This window comes from Octopus bimaculoides, chromosome 4, assembly GCF_001194135.2.
Source record: "Octopus bimaculoides isolate UCB-OBI-ISO-001 chromosome 4, ASM119413v2, whole genome shotgun sequence".
NCBI classification, from domain to species: Eukaryota; Metazoa; Mollusca; class Cephalopoda; order Octopoda; family Octopodidae; genus Octopus; species Octopus bimaculoides.
Window position 1 is genome coordinate 144,761,924 of NC_068984.1, and position 18,053 is coordinate 144,779,976.

The following is an 18,053-nucleotide window of genomic DNA, read 5'->3' on the forward strand; positions in this document are numbered from 1 at the left end:
ATATATATATATATATATATATATGAAGTGCAGGAATTGCTGAACCTCTAAGTTATGGGTATGTAAGCACCAACATCGGTTGTTAAGCGATGGTGGGTGGGGACAAACACAGGCACACAAATACATAAATACACGCACACACATACACACACACACACACACACACACACACACACACACACACACACATGTATGCATATACATGCACACACACATATATATATATATGATTGTTAAACAGGACATGTTTAACAATTATATTTCTGCTACATTGGAAATCTGCAGTGACTCTTTAACTATCATCTTGGCTGTAACCTTGGAGCCTCAGCCATCCGTTACAGCACTTAACCTAGCGTACCTAATTGTTTAGATTACCTGTGAACTAAACCCCCCATACTTTTTATATATTTATATATATATGACAGGCTTCTTTCAGTTTCCATTTACCAAATCCTCTCACAAGGCTTTGGTCGGCCCATGGATATAGTAGAAGACACTTGCCCAAAATATCACGCAGTGAGACTGAACCTGGAACCATGTGGTTGGGAAGCAAGCTTCTTACTACACGACCACTCCTGCACCTCATGCCCCAAAACTAAACACAAATGCACAGTACTTGGTTACACAGTACTTGGTTACACAGTACTTGGTTACACAGTACTTGGTTACACAGTACTTGGTTTTAATGTTTTAATCTAAAGCATTAAAACAATTGTGATCTTAAGTTTTCAAATTGTTTGACCTTACATCAAGGTCAAACAATTAAGATATGAAAAGGTGAAATTGCTGCAGGTGAATGGAGAATGAAGAGAAAGACAGAGGATTCAGTTTGGAATTTAAGCAAAAGGTTTTGCTTTTTAAAAAATGTAGGTAAGGAGTGTTACACCAGGAACTTAAGTGACAGGTTAAGGTTTTTAACGAATAGACTGACGGAGGGAAATTAGCAGCAGGTACAGTAATGGGAATGAGATAGAGCAGTGTGAGTGTTGTGGGTGCACAGAAAATAAAGGTGTCAAATTGAAAGGTAAGGTGTGGTTAGTTGGATTTTGATACTGGACAAATATTAGGTTGTTTCACATGAAATGTTGCATTTTTGATTAATTGTTATTTCAGTCATTTGAATACTCAATTATGTATACCTTGAATTTCCTTTTCCTTTCCTAACAATATTAGTACACAAAATTCCTAACCACAGACCTTATGAAAATGACAACAGCCAAACTATGTTGAGTGATTTTCTCGCATGAAAACAAACTGGGTCACTCTGCCACAGAAGCTCTATGGAATATCAAGCGGGCCTTTGGTGATGATTTTCTTGATATCAGAACTGTTTAGAGATGGTTCCAAAGCTCTCGTTCAGGAGATGATAGCCTTGAAAATAAACCAAGGGGTAGGCCAAAATCAGTTATTTGGCATGATGGATTAAATGCTTTGGTTGAACAAAATCTGAGAACAAAGGTTTGTAAACTTTCATCACAACTCCAAACATCTCACACAACTGTTTTTGGACACCTGTAAAGAAATTGGAAAAGTCAAGAAAACGGATAGGTTTGTTCCACATCAACTGAACAAGATTAAAAAAACAGACGCCTCAAAGTGTGCTCCTTATTGCTTTTTCGACTGGAAAAAAGACCATTTTTGCATCAAATCATTATTTGTGATGACAAATGGATATTCTTTGACAACAGCAGGAGAAAAGCTCAGTGATTAGATGCCGCAGAGTCACCTAAACACTACCGAAACCCACCATTGCAACCTAAAAAGTTAATGGTCACTGTATGGTAGTCTGCGAAGGGAGTTATTGCAACAAAAAAAACGGTAACCGCAACATCGTATTGTCAGGAAATTGATTGGATGCATGAGAATTTAAAAAAGCAGCAACCCAGACTAGTAAATAGAGGTTGCCCAATTTTGCTCCATGACAATGCATATCCTCACACTCCTCAAGCTTCTCCTCCCATTTCGTCAACTGACATTTGACAAACCACAGACCCATGCTTTCACGGAAACAGCCAAATTGAAGTGTTTTCACTTTGCTGAGTCACAAAGAAAGAATAGCCCTTTGATTGAATATAGATTCATAGCACACAGTTTAGTCTGCCACATTTAGCAACCGTGGAATTTGAATATTGTTTGGAAACTTTTGCCTTTGTAAAATCAGTTTTCAATGGCTGAAATTGCTTTTTGTTTTTGTAGATTTATTGATTTTCTAGAAATATTTTCATTTTTTGATCTTCAAGTAGAATAGATAAGTTTGTTTTGAATGTAGTTAAATATTTTATAAATTCTTGAGTTAAATGTAAATAAAAATGGCAAAACATTTTACTGAGTTTTATTTTTCTGAGATGATGGGAAATCTAAGCATTTTGTTGTTTCTACTCCATAAAATCAGGGGAAAAAATGCATATTTCCTGATGATTGAAGGGTACTTTTAAATGGGCCGGTTATGCTGCACTGGCACAGGCCACGGTTACGGTCTCACTTGGCTTGCTGGGTCTTCTCAAGCACAGCATATCTCCAAAGGTCTCAGTCACTTGTCATTGCCTCTGTAAAGCCCAAAGTTGAAAGGTCATGCTTCACCATCTCATCCCATGTCTTCCTGGGTCTACCTCTTCCACAGGTTCCCTCCACTGTTAGGGTGAGACACCTCTTCACACAACTGTCCTCATCCATATGCAACACACACAAGACAATACCAGCACAGTCGTCTCTTTTGCACACCAGCAGGTGTATTAGTTTAATATTTGGGAAAGTCTTTTGTGTTTCGAGCCTATTCTCTTCAACAGAAAGGAATAAGAGAATAGACAGAGAAAGAATAAGTAAATTTGTGGATTTAGCAATCAAGCATGACAGCTATATATATATATATATATATATATATATATATATATATATATATATATATATATATATATATATATGTATATATGTATGTATGTATGTATGTATGTATGTATGTATGTATATATATATATATATGTAACTATTCCAATTCCAATGAATACAGAGATTCATGCATCTGCATATTTCTTTATTTTTGCAGTCAATTTTAGAGTATATTTGGTTTAAATTTGTCTGACGCCTGTTTCTGCTGTGTAGAAAACTAGCAATGGCATTTGCATCCACCTACTTTTGACTGGTTAGTATTTTATGTAACTTTATTCAAGGTCCGTCCCCTCATGTGCGTGTGTAGGCTTGGCTAATATCATTTTGCTAGTTTTGAGTGAAAAGACTATGGGTGGAGGGTAGATTTGGAAATTTGATATGGCGGGTGACACGTAAAAGCACCCACTACACTCTCTGAGTGGTTGGCATTAGGAAGGGCATCCAGCTGTAAAAACTCTGCCAAATTAGATTGGAGCCTGGTGTAGCCATCCGGTTGCACCAGTCCTCAGTCAAATCGTCCAACCCATGCCAGTATGGAAAGCAGACGTTAAACGATGATGATGATGATGATGATGAAAACTGCTATATGGTTGAGATCATCCTGACCTTAGGCTTAAGTTTTAAATGAAAGTCCTCGAACTTTAAGTAGGTGAATGTGTATTTGTTTGACCCTAGTTGAGTGTCCAGTTTGCGATCTTCTGATATTGTGTACAACTGTTGGCTTTTAAATCAAATTATATTAAATATAAGAAGTATAAATAAACTTATTTATGAGGTCAAAAATTTCTCTGTATAAATCGATTTTCAGATTATATGCAGATTCCACATCCTATATGCATTGCAGGAATTTTGAGATAATTTAATTTAAGATCACTGATTGCTACTTGAAAGTCAAACCAGATATTATCCTCTGACATTTACCTTGTAAACACAGGCACCTCCTATTTACATGAAGGTTATTAACTTATCTCTTCCATGGAAGAATTTGAAAGTCCATCACTGTTGGTGCAAACATCTTAAAGTTGGTCCTTGTCTACTGTTAAGCAAATGGTGTTTAACCGTGAAAATGTAGAATATTTTTGCTATGCACAAATTGCATCTTTTTCTTCTGATTACCTAAGATTCCCTTATATTTATTTTTCCCCATCTTCTCTCTATTCTTAAATGAAATTTGTAGTCTCACCTTGCAGTTTGTTGAGCGTGCACCTGTATAGACAAATTTCCTTCTGACATTAACCCTACATCTGTATACTAAATTTTGGCTCATACATTAGCTGAGTTCCTTTCGAGTATTGGGCCTCACGGAGGCAATGACTGAGAATGCTTTAGAAAAAGACCCATCAAGCCAAGCAAACTTGCAGTAATGGCAGATACCAATGTCATGCAAATTGGCACCTGTGCTGGTGGCACGTAAATGCACCCCAGTGTCATGCAAACGGCACCCGTGCCGATGGCACATACAGGCACCCATTACACTCTCAGAGTGGTTGGCGTTAGGAAGGGCATCCAGCCGTAGAAAACCATGCCAAATCAGACTGGGGTCTGGTGCAGTCTTCCAGTGTGCCAGCTCTGGTCAAAACTGTCCAACCCATACCAGCGTGGACAACAGATGTTAAATGGTGATGATGATGATGATAATGATGACATTCAGCATTTAAAGAGCAAATTTTATTTTTCCACAATTGCAAAGACTTTACTAACCCCTTCTCTTAGTGGGACTAGAATCATAATACCTTCTCTGGTTGTGGATCTCCTATTATTTATATTTCAGCTATCATTTCGGCCGTCCATGTTGTTATGGCCAGCTGCTTTAAGACTTGTAACAGTTATCTCCCTTCCACTGCCTCTCTCCTTTCTCTCTCATTGCCTGGAAGTGTGGTCTGTGGGTTCCTTTCTGATTGACTATTTACCTTTCAGGCTCTAAGTCCATGGTTGCTATCATTAACAGTATTATTATTATTACTATTAATCCTACCAACTACTTTACCATTGACTCTTGTGTTCTGGAATTCAGATATTCTCTTAGTATTATGTGTCACTGTAATTTGTGCAAAGTTTTTGCTGGTAGAAAAAGCCATTCTGATATTGTGTCTTTTAAAGATTTTATAGTATTTGACTCAGGAAAATGTTTATCTACAGTGGTGAAGAATTTTCATGGAATATTAGACATTGTTTGCCTACCATATACTGCATCATACAACAATGTAGCCCTTGATTTATGTGTTCTTTTGTGGATGTCTATATCATTATTATTATTGTTATTATTATTATTGAGTGAAAGAGCAGTGCATGCCATCAAAGTGACACTGGGGTAAAATATATAAAGTCCAGTATACCCATCATGACTACCCGTCTGATAAAGGTATACCAGGCACATGCATCACATGGTGATCTCATATCATCATAAACAGCGAATGACCTTGCAGGTGGGGCCCAGTTAGAATTTTCCTCAGGTTGAGTGGCCCATACTGCTCAAAAGGGACCTGAATAAGGGTTGTTTAAGGATGTTTCCAAAGGTGAATTATTCAGTATGCCAGCCCAGTCAAACTGTCCAACCCATGCCAGCATGGACAATGGATGTTAAATGATGATGATGACGTTGTCTGACCATTCTATCCTCAATATTCTCCTTCAGAACCACATTTCACAGCTCTCCAAGAACTCTCATTCCTGAAGTTATAGACCATGCTCCACTTCCATACATTAACACAAGGTAGACATAGCAGTTCCATATAGGGATCTTGATGCTCAGAGTATGTCTTCCTATTTATAGGAAACCTAAGGACCATATTATCCAATATGCTTTTTATTTCTCCTTAAAATGACAGGCTATGCTTTGAATGAGATTTCACTGCTATTTCTAGCATTTTGAGTGACCACATAAGGCTTCCTTCTGTTTAACACACTTATTTCAATGTGGAAAATAGAAAATGAAAGCTGAAAATTCTTCTTAATTTATGAGTGAGTCAGCAGATAAGATCTTCATGTTAAAATGATACTAGATACTATAATATCACCATTTTAAGAAGAGAAACAGTCCTACCTATTGGGACCAGGTATTGATTGCTCACCTGGGTGGGACTGTGGTTTTTTTTTTTTTTTTTAAACTATTTTGTTTCTCTATTGGTGCTTTTAATGTTGAATATAATTTCATTTTATTTTGAAAGTATTCCAGTAAACACTGACTTGCTTTTACAAGAATAAAGCTGTGATACAAAATATACCAGTTATATATTGGGGTTGGAGCTATTCAGCTCTGTCAGTTTTTTCTTTCAGCAACAAAAATATTACCCCCCCCCCCAACATTTCTGTATCTGTGTGTGTGACCTGGTTGATCTGTGGCTGTGAGGTAAAGAAGCTTGCTTCCCAACTACTTGTATATGCACAGCTGTGGGGTCAGCATTAACTGATGAAGGCCTTACACTATGCTTAATACCGTTATTGTACAGTAAAGAGAGGTTTATGTCTAAGACATAGATTAACATTCTCACCTGTTTGGTAATCATGTTGTGTGATGATGTCAGAACTCCATCATCAGCATTGTTATGTTTATTCTTTCATGGATCAGATGGAATTTGTTGAGACAGATTTTCTGCCACCAGATGTCCTTCCTGTCATCAACCCTCTCCTTTTTCCAAGCAAGGTGACACTTCTCCATGACCAGACATGTTTTCATGGAAGACTGGAAACGAACAACCTCACTTGTATGATGGTGATATTTGTTTACAAACACCATGTGATGTCTAGACAAAGGTACATACACACATGGCAGGCGTCCTTTAGTTTCCATTTACCAAATTCACTGACAAGGCTTTGCTCAGCCCAAAACTATAGTAGAAGACACTTGCCCAAGGTGCTTTGCATTGGGACTGAATTGGAAACCAGCTTTTTAACTGCACAGCCACATCTGCTGTGTCTTAATTTCATCTTTAAATAAAGGATAAAAATGGAACTTCTTCATCTGCAAGAAATAATGCATGTGATCATCAGATGATGTAGTCCTAGATACACTATGTCTAGAATAAAAGACTTGATGGTCATGGCTAGAATACCTTAGACTGAAACATGCCTGGGATTGGCTATGGACAGCTAAAGTTCAAACTGTGTCATTAATAGAGTTTATTTTTAATTAAGATTAATTAAAAATTGTTGGCTGACTACTTTAATTAATTGTGTTAAGCAACCACTGACTTTTAACTTTGATCCTAGTCTGCTGGGTGAGGATTGACCAGGAAGAAGGAGAGAGAGAGAGAGAGAGACGTGGGCAATTACAACAACAACAAATTCAGAACATACAAAGTAGAAAAAAAAAAGGAAAAGAAAGGAGTTGTCTGTGAGATTGTTTTAATTGGAATTGAAGCAACATTTTTAATTACATTGAAAGATGGATTGTCACACAATGGTTAGACAGGATATTGGAACTTTTCTTTGTTTATTTTCATTTCTGGCAACATCTGTTGAGTGGAGGGAGTGGCTATAGTTACCAAAAATGTCTTGTTGGCAGTCAGAATGAACCTCACAGAATCACAAGTATCATGAAAGCACTCTCTCGCTTTTTCTTTGTCTGTCATTCTTTCTCTCTCTCTCACACATGTGCACACTTTCTTTTCGTCCTCTTCGTGCTAGGTAAAAGCAGAGATGAAATGGTTATGTTGATAGAATATTTGACAACTATAGCATGGACCAGGGGTTCATATTCACAGCAGCTGTTTTTTTTTTGTCTTTTAGTTTCTGGGGCAGAACATTTAATTCACATACTTTCAGAGGGAGTGTCGAGTGTCACCTGTGATAGACTAGTGGCCTATCCTGGGAGAGATTTCTCTCTCATCCACCAAAACACCGAGCCACATTATTATGCCAGTCTTAATACTTTCTCACCAGAAAGCTCCCCGCCACCCATTATACCACAGAAAACAGACCCCAACAGAATTACGCACACGTGTGTGTGAATACATATGTATGTGTGTGTAAATACACACACACACACATACATGAATATGCATATTGTGTTATATAAACAAATATTAACAAAATAATAATGGGAAATATCAAATGACAGAACTTTATTGTTGTTGTCACAGTTTATATTATTCATCATCATCATTATTATTATTATTATTTGGGGGTGGATTGGCAGAATTGTTGGAGCATCAAAATAAAATGCCTTGCAGTATTTCTTCCATTTCTTTATGTTTTAAATCCAAATAAACCTTTTATCCTTTCTGGGATTGATAAACTAAAGTACCAGTGACATACTGAGGGTCACGGTTATTGACTGGCCCCCATCTCTCACAATTACTAGTCTTGTTAGAAAATTACTATTTCTAAATCTCACAATGAGAGATATTCAGCAACTGTACTTTGGAGTAAAGATTGTTTGCCAGCATAACATGGCAATCTTGGTTCAGGATGAATGTTGTTGTAATTTAGCCCCAGGCGACATCATCTCCAGCTGGCCTTATATTTCCTGGGGCTAAATTACAGCATCATTTGTCCTAAACCAGGACTGCCACATTATGTTGACAAACAACCTTTACTACTAGTCCAGTGCCTATATTAAAAACATTATTGTTATTATTATTATTATCAATGCTTGGGCAGGAGACACTTGGCAGTGCCTGAGGAATTTCAATTCAATTTGGTCTCCCAATAGTTAAAACGGTGAGTTAACATTGCTTTCCCTTATTTGGGCATTGGTAAAGTAAGTCCCTATAGTAGACAGAGGGTGATGAAATCAACTTTACGTTCTGCCCCCTCCCCCGCCCCCAGTCAAGAGGTCATATATCATTACTCAGAAAAAAAAAAGTTCTTGTCATTATTTCCTGTTGCAAGGCACAAAGATAGCATTGTGTGTGTGTGTGTGTGTGTGTGTGTGTGTCTTACTGACTAACGCTCTTGTCAGTTATGTGTCTCAATTAGATCTGATCAATGGAACAGTCTGCTTGTGAAATTAACATGCAAGTGGCTGAGCACTCCACAGACATATATATACCCTTAACATATTCCTGGGGGAGATTCAGCATGACACAGAATGTGACAAGGCTGGCCCCTTTGAATTACTGGTACAACTCATTTTTTTTTTCTACTCTAGGCACAAGTCCTGAAATTTTTGGGGAGGAGGAGGCCAGTCAATTAGATCGACCCCAGTACGTAACTGGTACTTAATTTATCTACCCTGAAAGGATGAAAGGCAATGTTGACCTTGGCGGAATTTGAACTCTGAACGTAAAGACAGATGAAATACTAAGCATTTCGCCTGGCATGCTAATGTTTCTGCCAGCTTCCTGCCTTAGGTACAACTCATTTTTGCCAGCTGAGTGGACTGGAGCAACGTGAAATAGAGAGTCTTGCTCAAGGACACAATGTGACACTAGGAATCGAACTCATGATCATCAAGCTAAGTATCCTAACATTAAGCCATGTACCTACATATTATGTATGTCTTGCTTTACTATATATATATATATATATATCATTTGTGATGATGAGATGGGTTGGGAAATTTGACAGGATCCAGTGTGTTGAAGACGAAGTCTCACTCCAGCATCTAAATGAAGCCGAGACAGAGCAGGATGTGCTTCTGCAACACATCCGATCCTGTTGAACCACCTACCCCCACCTTAACACACAAAGTGCCTCTAAAAATGATTTTTATACTTATACAAACATACAAGTCTGATGAAAGCTAGTAAGCCAAAACTTCAAAGTCACTGTTACTCCACTTCTTGTAAAATTATAACTGTTATGGCTGACATTAAAAAGTATTGAGCAATTCTTCAGTTTAATGTCAAATTGTTTTTATTATAACTCAACAGAAAAGACATTAATATATTTACATGTACACACATACATACATACACTCTGGAACAAGGCACATATATGCTCCATTGAGTATGTTGTGATTAGTTAAGTGACATATTATTCAGCAAAGTGCTCAAAAAACTAACCATATAAATTAGGGATTATTTGGGGCTATGACATTAAGTCTACACAGTAAAGAAGACTGGTTTCTGAAATTGTACACAAACTTGTCTATTATAAATTTTATTAACCGTTTCTCCCCCCCGCCCCTCATGTCTTTGCTATTTTGATAATGCTTATTTTTTTGTGTTAATCCTAAAGCATTATGATGTTACACTAATTCTATTCTTTGTACATTGGAGATATAACAGCAAAGATCCATATACTATCAGTAAAATTATGGACTGCTGTCTGCTGGGAAGCTGCTTTAAAGGGTTTTGACTGGATTATATCACCTCTGGTACTTATCATTCTCTACTTGTTGAACCACTATGTGATCAGATACAAATACACAAACATGACAACTTCCACATAGTTTCCTTCTACCAGTTTCATTCACAAGTGATTGTGGTCAGCTGGAGGCAACAGTAGAAGATACTTGGCCCCCAAGGTGCCACCCAGAGGGACAAAGGCTGAAGCCATGTGGTTGTCAAACAAACTTCTTAACCACATGGCCATACATGAATGTATGGCTCAGTTTGCACCCCGGGGGAAAATGTCTTCTGCTGTAGCTCTGGACCAGTCAAAGCCTTCTGAGTGAAGTTGGGAGACAGAAACTCTGTAGAAGCCCCGATCTCTCTGTGTTAAATAAGGAGTTCATTGTTAACTTGGTATTTATAATTTAACTAAATGTCCTGACATAAAATTACGATGGAAGGTATGAATTTAAAACCGCTTTTGTGCTATAGAAGCAGGGGTGGTCTCGGGCTGGTTTTTATTGAGGGTGGCTGCGATGGGTCGATAGATTAATGTCAGCCATAACAGTTTGTAAATATCTGTATTGAATATTCTTGGGATAAATTGGAGAATTTTCTTAACACCAGCTGCTTATCTGTGAAAAATGGACCAAAGAAACCAGCTGGGTAACAATGTCAGCTTTACTTTGAAACCATATCCAGGGTTGTAGTTTGAGGAGAACTGCTATTCTTTCCATTGCAGGGGATGTCTGGTGGAGTCTGATGTCGTAAATTACAGAGGAAGCTTCTGCAATTTCCTGCTGATCAACCGGTACGTCTACAGACATTATTATTCTAGTTTAGTTTCCTTTATGCTTGTCTGAATGAGATGTAAATTACTTCTCAAATGACATCAACTATTTATTGTTGAAAATGGAACTACCTTCAGCAGCAACCAGGTAAAACCGAAGAAAGTAAGAGTTATGTGCTGGGTCAAGACCCTTAGTAAGTTTGGCGCTTATGATTATATACATTATAGTTCAGTAATGAAACCTCATAACCATCAATTGAGGTTTCTAACAGGAGTAGAAGGCCATAAACTTTTGGGAGAGGAAACGGCTTCAACAAAATTGATGTTAATACAGATGCAACACGGACAGTCCCGAACCTCTCTTAATCTGCATTGATTTACACTAATTGTATTTTATTTAATTATTTAATAATTGTCTAATTTTGTTTAATTTAGAGTGTTGATGAAGGTGATCAACTCCGGTTCAGAAAATTCAGTCATCCAGAAAAGACTTTGGAAACAAAGGTTGCGGAAAAAGATCAGTTTTGTGCCTGGAATTTTGATGGGTCCTTAGTGACCCCAGAATGATGAAAGGGTAGGTTAACTTTTATGGAATTTCAAGTCAGAATATAACTAAGCACCACAAAGCATTTTGTTTGTTGCTCAACTGATTCTACTAAAGACAGACTTGTTGTTGTTCACTAAATGTTTGTTTAATTTGTATCTTTATATCGTCCAACTGTCAACTTGGAACTGTTGAAGAGGAACACGAAGAGCACTGGTCTTGTCAGTCTTGAAGGGTCTGTTAAAAGCCATTGGTATAGATTCTTCTTCCAGACCAAACCATTAACCCTTTGGCATTCAGATTACTCTCCCAAATGCAAGGCTTATTTATTCACCATTGTTTGGAATTAACCATGCACCATCTTGTTATTTAAACATTTCAATGACATTGTAGAGGTGTGAAAGGTCAGATCTGGACAGTCGGGACATAAAACAAGTAGAATGGGTTGAATATACGGCTGGTTTAAATGCTAGAATTAAAGTTAAAAAGAAAACTACCTAAATGATCAATCTCAGAAATAGATATTAGAAAGCTAAGTTGAAATTGATCTGCCCCACATGGTTTTTGTTATAATCCTTCATAATCTTTGCACAAGGTTATGCATCTTTTGAAGTGAAAAAAAAAAAAAATACTTATTTTAATCAAGTGGTATTACAAGAGATTAGGGAAATGACAGTTGAAAATGTCATTGGTAGGATTTGAACTCGGGTTGAAGAGGGAAGTACCTTGACATTGTAAGGTATTTTTATTATTATAATGATAATGAGATGTTAAGCCTAGAAGTATGAGAAAGACAGTCATGCTAGGATTTGAACTCAGATCACTGGGTATTGTACTCAGTTATGAAAAAAAATAATCTATAAAAATTACTAGAATTACAATGGTTTTTAATTTGGGGTTAGACACAAGGCCAACAGTATTTTGAAGGGATGAGCATAGTCTATTTTATTGACCTCAGAGAGATAAAAGGCAAAATTGATTCTAAGAATTTAAAGTGTCAAATGAAAGAGAGCAAAGGCATTTTTTTCTGATGTGTAAAGGATTCTGCCAAACCCTCACCCTAGTAACAACCACAATAATTGTCATCATTTCTCGTTTCTTATTTCAGTACAAGGCCAGCAATTTTTAGAGGGAGACGATTGTTTATTACAAAACATAAGATGGTAGCAGTTATTTAGTGTCTTGCTTAGAGCAGGGCATGAACCCAAGGAGTCTTGAGTTGGGGTACATGAGTCACTGGTTTAATATGAATATTGACAGGCACCATAGGTTAGTAATAAGTTAGTGGAGCATTGATCACTCCAAGTCTTTTCACTTACATAGTTCTCCTCGACAAAGGTCACTCAGCCCTCCTTGTCAAAATAAAAACCCAATACTAATGTAATAATTATAGATTTCCTGACACGAACAAAGAAACTCAATTTTATTGCTGAAGGAAAAAAAAAAAAAAATTATGACATTCAAGTTGTGGAAGGGAAGCAGATTACCAGCAAGCTAACTCTGTGGAATGCTCTCAGTTCCTTCAGAACAGGTTTGCTTCCAATGATATTTCTAATGAAGCTGAGAAAGGCATTGACACCACACCATGCTTAATTCCATCTTTATTTACAAGTACGATGACTTCGTTTCTTAGTAAAGAATCTACAACCTCCTGATCTCATCTTTTTGGGGTCATTATTCCCCACACTCAAACTGGTGTAACAACCTGCCACCTTCAGGTGCAATATCTTCTCATACACACCCCACACTCACTAAAATCATCCTAAAGTCAGGAGTGATGTGGCTGATAAAAAATAAAAACATCAAAACTAGCAGTTCAAACCCAGTGATGATGATAAAATATATTGGAGGAAGAGAGAGAGAGAGAGAGACAATGCTGAGAATCTGAAAATGGCAAGTGATGCATTTGTCTCAAGGGATTAGATCTAATACTGTTTTGTGTCAACATTCAGAACAACAAGAAACACAATGTAGTCTTGTTCTTTTCTTTCTCCACTAAACTGTTCTTTGTTTTCCCTTACAGGGGCACACGACCAGATATTTTGGAGGAAGGCTCGGTCGGTTAAACTGACCCACATACTTGGCTAGTACTTTATCAAACCCAGCAACAGGATTTGAACTCGGAACATAAAGAGCCTTAAGTGAGTACCACAAATACGTTCTGTCTGATGCTCTACTGATTTCTACCAATCTGCTCCTCCTTCCTCCAGTATTTTACCAATTTAAGTGGAATGTTTGTGGCATGGTTTGAAAGGAGCTGACCCCTTGTTTGCCTTTAGCAAGGCACACTCTATTGCAGGCCTTCAGGCCAAAAAGGGGTCATGGACACTGCCCTTCGTCCTCTATGCCCTTGAAGGAAAAAAAAAAAAAAAAGATTAGGAATAAAGCTCGATGCATTCTATGGATTTACTGAGAGCTTACACGAAGATAGAGATTATTAAAAATAATGAAATTGTAATGTTTTTGGAGGGTGAAATCCCTTTAGGAATAATAGCAGATTGATACGACTCTACCTGGGAAATGAAATAAAGGTAGACAGCCACAATTGACCAATACCATATTGCCAATCACCTTCCTAATAGCAATTTTTGTACAAAGACTTAAGGCCATAAATTTGGGGGCAAGGTACAATTACATTGACCCTTATACTTGATTGCTACTTCATTTTATCAACCCTGGAAAGGTAAAAGGCAAAGTGAACTTTGATGGGATTTGAACTCAGATTATAAAGGGTCCAAACCAAATGCCAGAAGGCATTTGGTTCTAACAATTTGGTCAACCCACTGCCATTAGTTTCTAATTCAGGGAGTTAGGGTTAGAAATGGGGAGGGGGTAGTTGAATCGATGTTTGTACTTGAATGGTACTCTAATTAATTGACCCCTAAGGGTAGAAATCAAAGTTGACATTGGTAGAGTTGGAATGCAGAACCTGAAGAATGGAACAAATACTGCAAGGCATTTTGTTCAATGGTCAAATGGTTCAAGGCCAAAAATCTGGGGGAGGGGGATTAATCTCAGTACTTGTCTGGGACTTTATTTTATTGACCCTTGAAAGGATGAAGGTCAAGGTTGACCTCAGAATTTAAAGAAATGCTATTTAAGCATTTTGCCTGGGGTGGCGGGAGGGCACTATTGATTCAGCCAGATTGGCGCTTTGATAAAGGTTTCAAATTTTGGCACAAGGCCAGCAATTTTGGTGTGGGTGGGGGTGGATGTTAGTTGATTACATCGACCCTGGTACTTGACTGGTGCTTTATTTTATCAGCCCCAAGAGGATGACTGGTCAAGTTGACTTTGGCTGTGCTTGAACTCAGAATGTGAAGGGTTCCAGCCAACAATTCTGCCAACTTGCCACATTGATAATAATGTATTTAATTTTTTGCTTTGTTCAGGAGCCCCTAAAAATGTTAATGTCATGGATAGATTGGAACGATAAGTTGCTATTAATGATGGCACTGAATGTTTGGTGGCAAGGTCAAAGGTCACAGAAATTTAGGCAACCTGGTGTCAATATCACAAATACTTTTTAGTGGGTGGGGAGAATCGCTGTCAGAGAATCAGAAACTCTGGCAATCACAGCTGTGAGTCCCTGCTGGAGGACTCTCACCACACACACACACACACACACATAAGAGGTGGTCAGTATTGGACTAATACACACACACACACACATACACTTGGAGAGTGAAGAATGAAAACTGAAGAAAATACACATTAAAAACATCAACAGAAGAAAAAATAGAAAAAAAAAATTTTAAAAGTGATCCCTTCTCCAAGAGTTAGGCTGACCCCTATCTCTTTGATAATTGTACACCTCCACAGTTGTACTCCATTCACCACATAGTACAGTTTAAATAAGAAAAAGGCAAAAAAAAAAAGCCAAAAAAAGCAAAAAAAAAAAAGCGTAAATGTGATAGAGTCATGGGAGTCCTCAGAAGGCACAGGCACTTGTATTGACTTTGAATCAATGAGTTATTTTTATATGATTAGGTTATCAAGGCTTATGTTGTACATCTATGACTTAGTTCAGTGGAGCAGAGTGTTGATGACCAGGTCCAGTGGAATGGAGAATTGGTGATGAGGTCCAGCAGAATAGATTCTCAGTGTGGCTGTCACGGATGGACAGCTTGGTCTTTCGGAACAGAGTATTAAAGAACTAAATGGCAGATGTATAATTCGGTCCAGCAGATTAAGGTATCAGCAATTAAGCCATAGACATATAACTGGGCCTTGGTGATCAAGTGGCAGATGTTCTTGCTGACCAGAATATCAATGATCAGGTTATAGGATACATGGTCAAATGGTTAAGAATGTCAGTGACCAAGTTACACAACTTGTTCCAGCACAAGATAAATACCAGTAAGCAGGTAGATGGACACCAAAGATTGATACTACTTCAAAATAATAATGAACAATGGTACCTGTGTGTTTTGAATGACTAACATGACTCTAACCCAATGTAACTGGTTCAGTTTCAACTATTTTCAGATGAAATGACCTGTCAAACAAATAAACCCCTGGAATATATTGTATAAAATAAATATGAAGTTATGAAGTTAAATAATGGAATATAAAAGAAAACAACAACAACAGCAAGATATTGTGAATACATAGAAAGCTTTTTGAAAGAAAAATAACTTTTTACAACAGTTTTTTTTTGGTTCTCTTCTTGACAGTTGCAGTTAAGTAGAGTGGAGTGACTTAACCAAGGATACAAAACAATTGTTGCAGTAGTACGTGACCACACACACACACACTAATAACCTTTTATACAGAGTCCCACAAAGATTACGATGGGATTCACACTGCTACCGACAAGTGGAGAAGTACAGCAGCAACTGTTGGATTCAGGCTAAGTCCACCTTGCCCTCCTTTTCAGTGACCACCTCCAGAATATACAGGTGTTACAGAAACAGACTGGACAGTATATGAGAGTGGAAAGAGTATCACACTGCATCCCATACAATAAAACCACTGGTTGCTGGAATCTGCAGAATTGTCTTCATCTCTGGCATTGGCAGCTCCTTAGAATCTGCAGGCCTGTATGGAGTTTTTCAACTGACAGCCCTTGTGCCCAGAGCTCATTCGGAGCTGACTTGGGAGTTCCATAAACAACTTGTTACAGACACAAAACCTCAGATTAAATAGCAGAGACAAGTATGAGGATGTGTGATGTTCATGCTTCTACCAAAGTGGCAATGGTGGTGAAAGCAAAATGATTATAATTTGGAACTGAAATCAATTAGAATGTTTCGCTTAACGAGGGGTTGATCTCAACTCTCTGCTCTGACCCCCATCGTATTTGTCTCCCTTCCAGGAACAAAGTCAGCAATTTCAAAGGGATCGGTGGGGTCAGTCGATGATCAAATACTTAACTGGCACTTCATTTTTATTGACCCCACCAAAAAGATGAAAGGCAAAGTTGACCTCTGTGGGATTTGAACTCACAATGTAAACAAGCGGAACAAATACCATGAGAAACTTTTTCTGATGTTGCTCTTTATAGATTCTTCTGCCAGCTCACTTCCTTAACAATAACACCTCCTGATTGAGGCCCAAGGCCAGCAATTTTGGGGTGGGTGGGGGTTAGTTGATTACACTGATCTCTAAAGGACAAAAGGCAAAACTGACCTCACTAGCATTTGAACTCAGAACATCATGGACTGAAAGAAATGCTGCTAAGCATTCATCGGACACAATGATGCTGCCTGCTTAATAATAATAATGATCCTTTCTACTACAGGCACAAGGCTTGAAATGTTGGGGGGAAGTGGGGCAGTCGATTACATTGACCCCCAGTACATGACTGGTTCTCATTTTACCAATGTTGAAAGGATGAACGGCAGAGTCAGCCTCGGCAGAATTTGAACTCACGACGAGTCACAAGAAGTGTTGCTAAGCATTTTGCCCGATACGCCAATGGTTCTGCCTGCTTCTCACAATAATAATCAATAATATTCAATAATACTGGTTTCTGATAATTAAAAAAAAAATGAAGAGAACAGCTGGAAGCTGGGAGGTGTTCTCTTGAAATTTACCTCAGCCAACCAACTGCTAGAACCACAACAACAACAACAACAAAATCAAATAAGTGGTGGGCAGTGGTGGAGATGGTGAAAGAGTCTAGTGTTAAGGGCACTGTCCATCTTCAGCGTTATATTGAAGGAGGGCCTTTCTACCACATAGATTACTCAAGCCCCGCCTTTCCCCTCCCAGGTGCTTTCGCATTGACCACCTGAGGTCCTCTCCCCACTTTCATTCTCTCATTAACCTTCATCTGAACATGATGATGACGGTAACGATGATGGTCATCCAGTCTGGTTTCAGCCTCTCACCTCAACAACAACAGTAAGAAGGAAAAGAAAAAAAAAAATAGTAACCCAACAAAGACATAAATGAGCAAGTTCATTACAACAGTTGCTGTGGAGTACTCAATACTTGGTTACTCTTTAGTTACTCTCGGCCAACTGCTTCAATGATGCTTTATTTTCCTCTCCACCCTGGGGCTTGTTCCTCCAGTGGTTCTTCTGTTGCTGCTGCTGCTGATGTACTATTTTTTTAAAAAATTATTATTATTGTTTTACATTTTGTATTTTTTTTTTTTTTTTTTTTTTTT

General features: G+C 38.0%; 1 long non-coding RNA gene across 2 annotated transcripts in view; it reads left to right on the forward strand.

Moving 5' to 3' along the window:
• Window positions 1-18,006, forward strand: part of LOC128247645 (uncharacterized) — a 26,130-nt gene extending 8,124 nt beyond the window's left edge. For both annotated transcript variants that reach the window (XR_008264019.1, XR_008264020.1), the window contains exons 2-4: window positions 10,846-10,914; window positions 11,329-11,467; window positions 13,461-18,006. This is a non-coding gene — a long non-coding RNA (uncharacterized LOC128247645). The remainder of the gene's footprint in view (window positions 1-10,845; window positions 10,915-11,328; window positions 11,468-13,460) is intronic.
• Window positions 18,007-18,053: the final 47 nt, after the last annotated feature.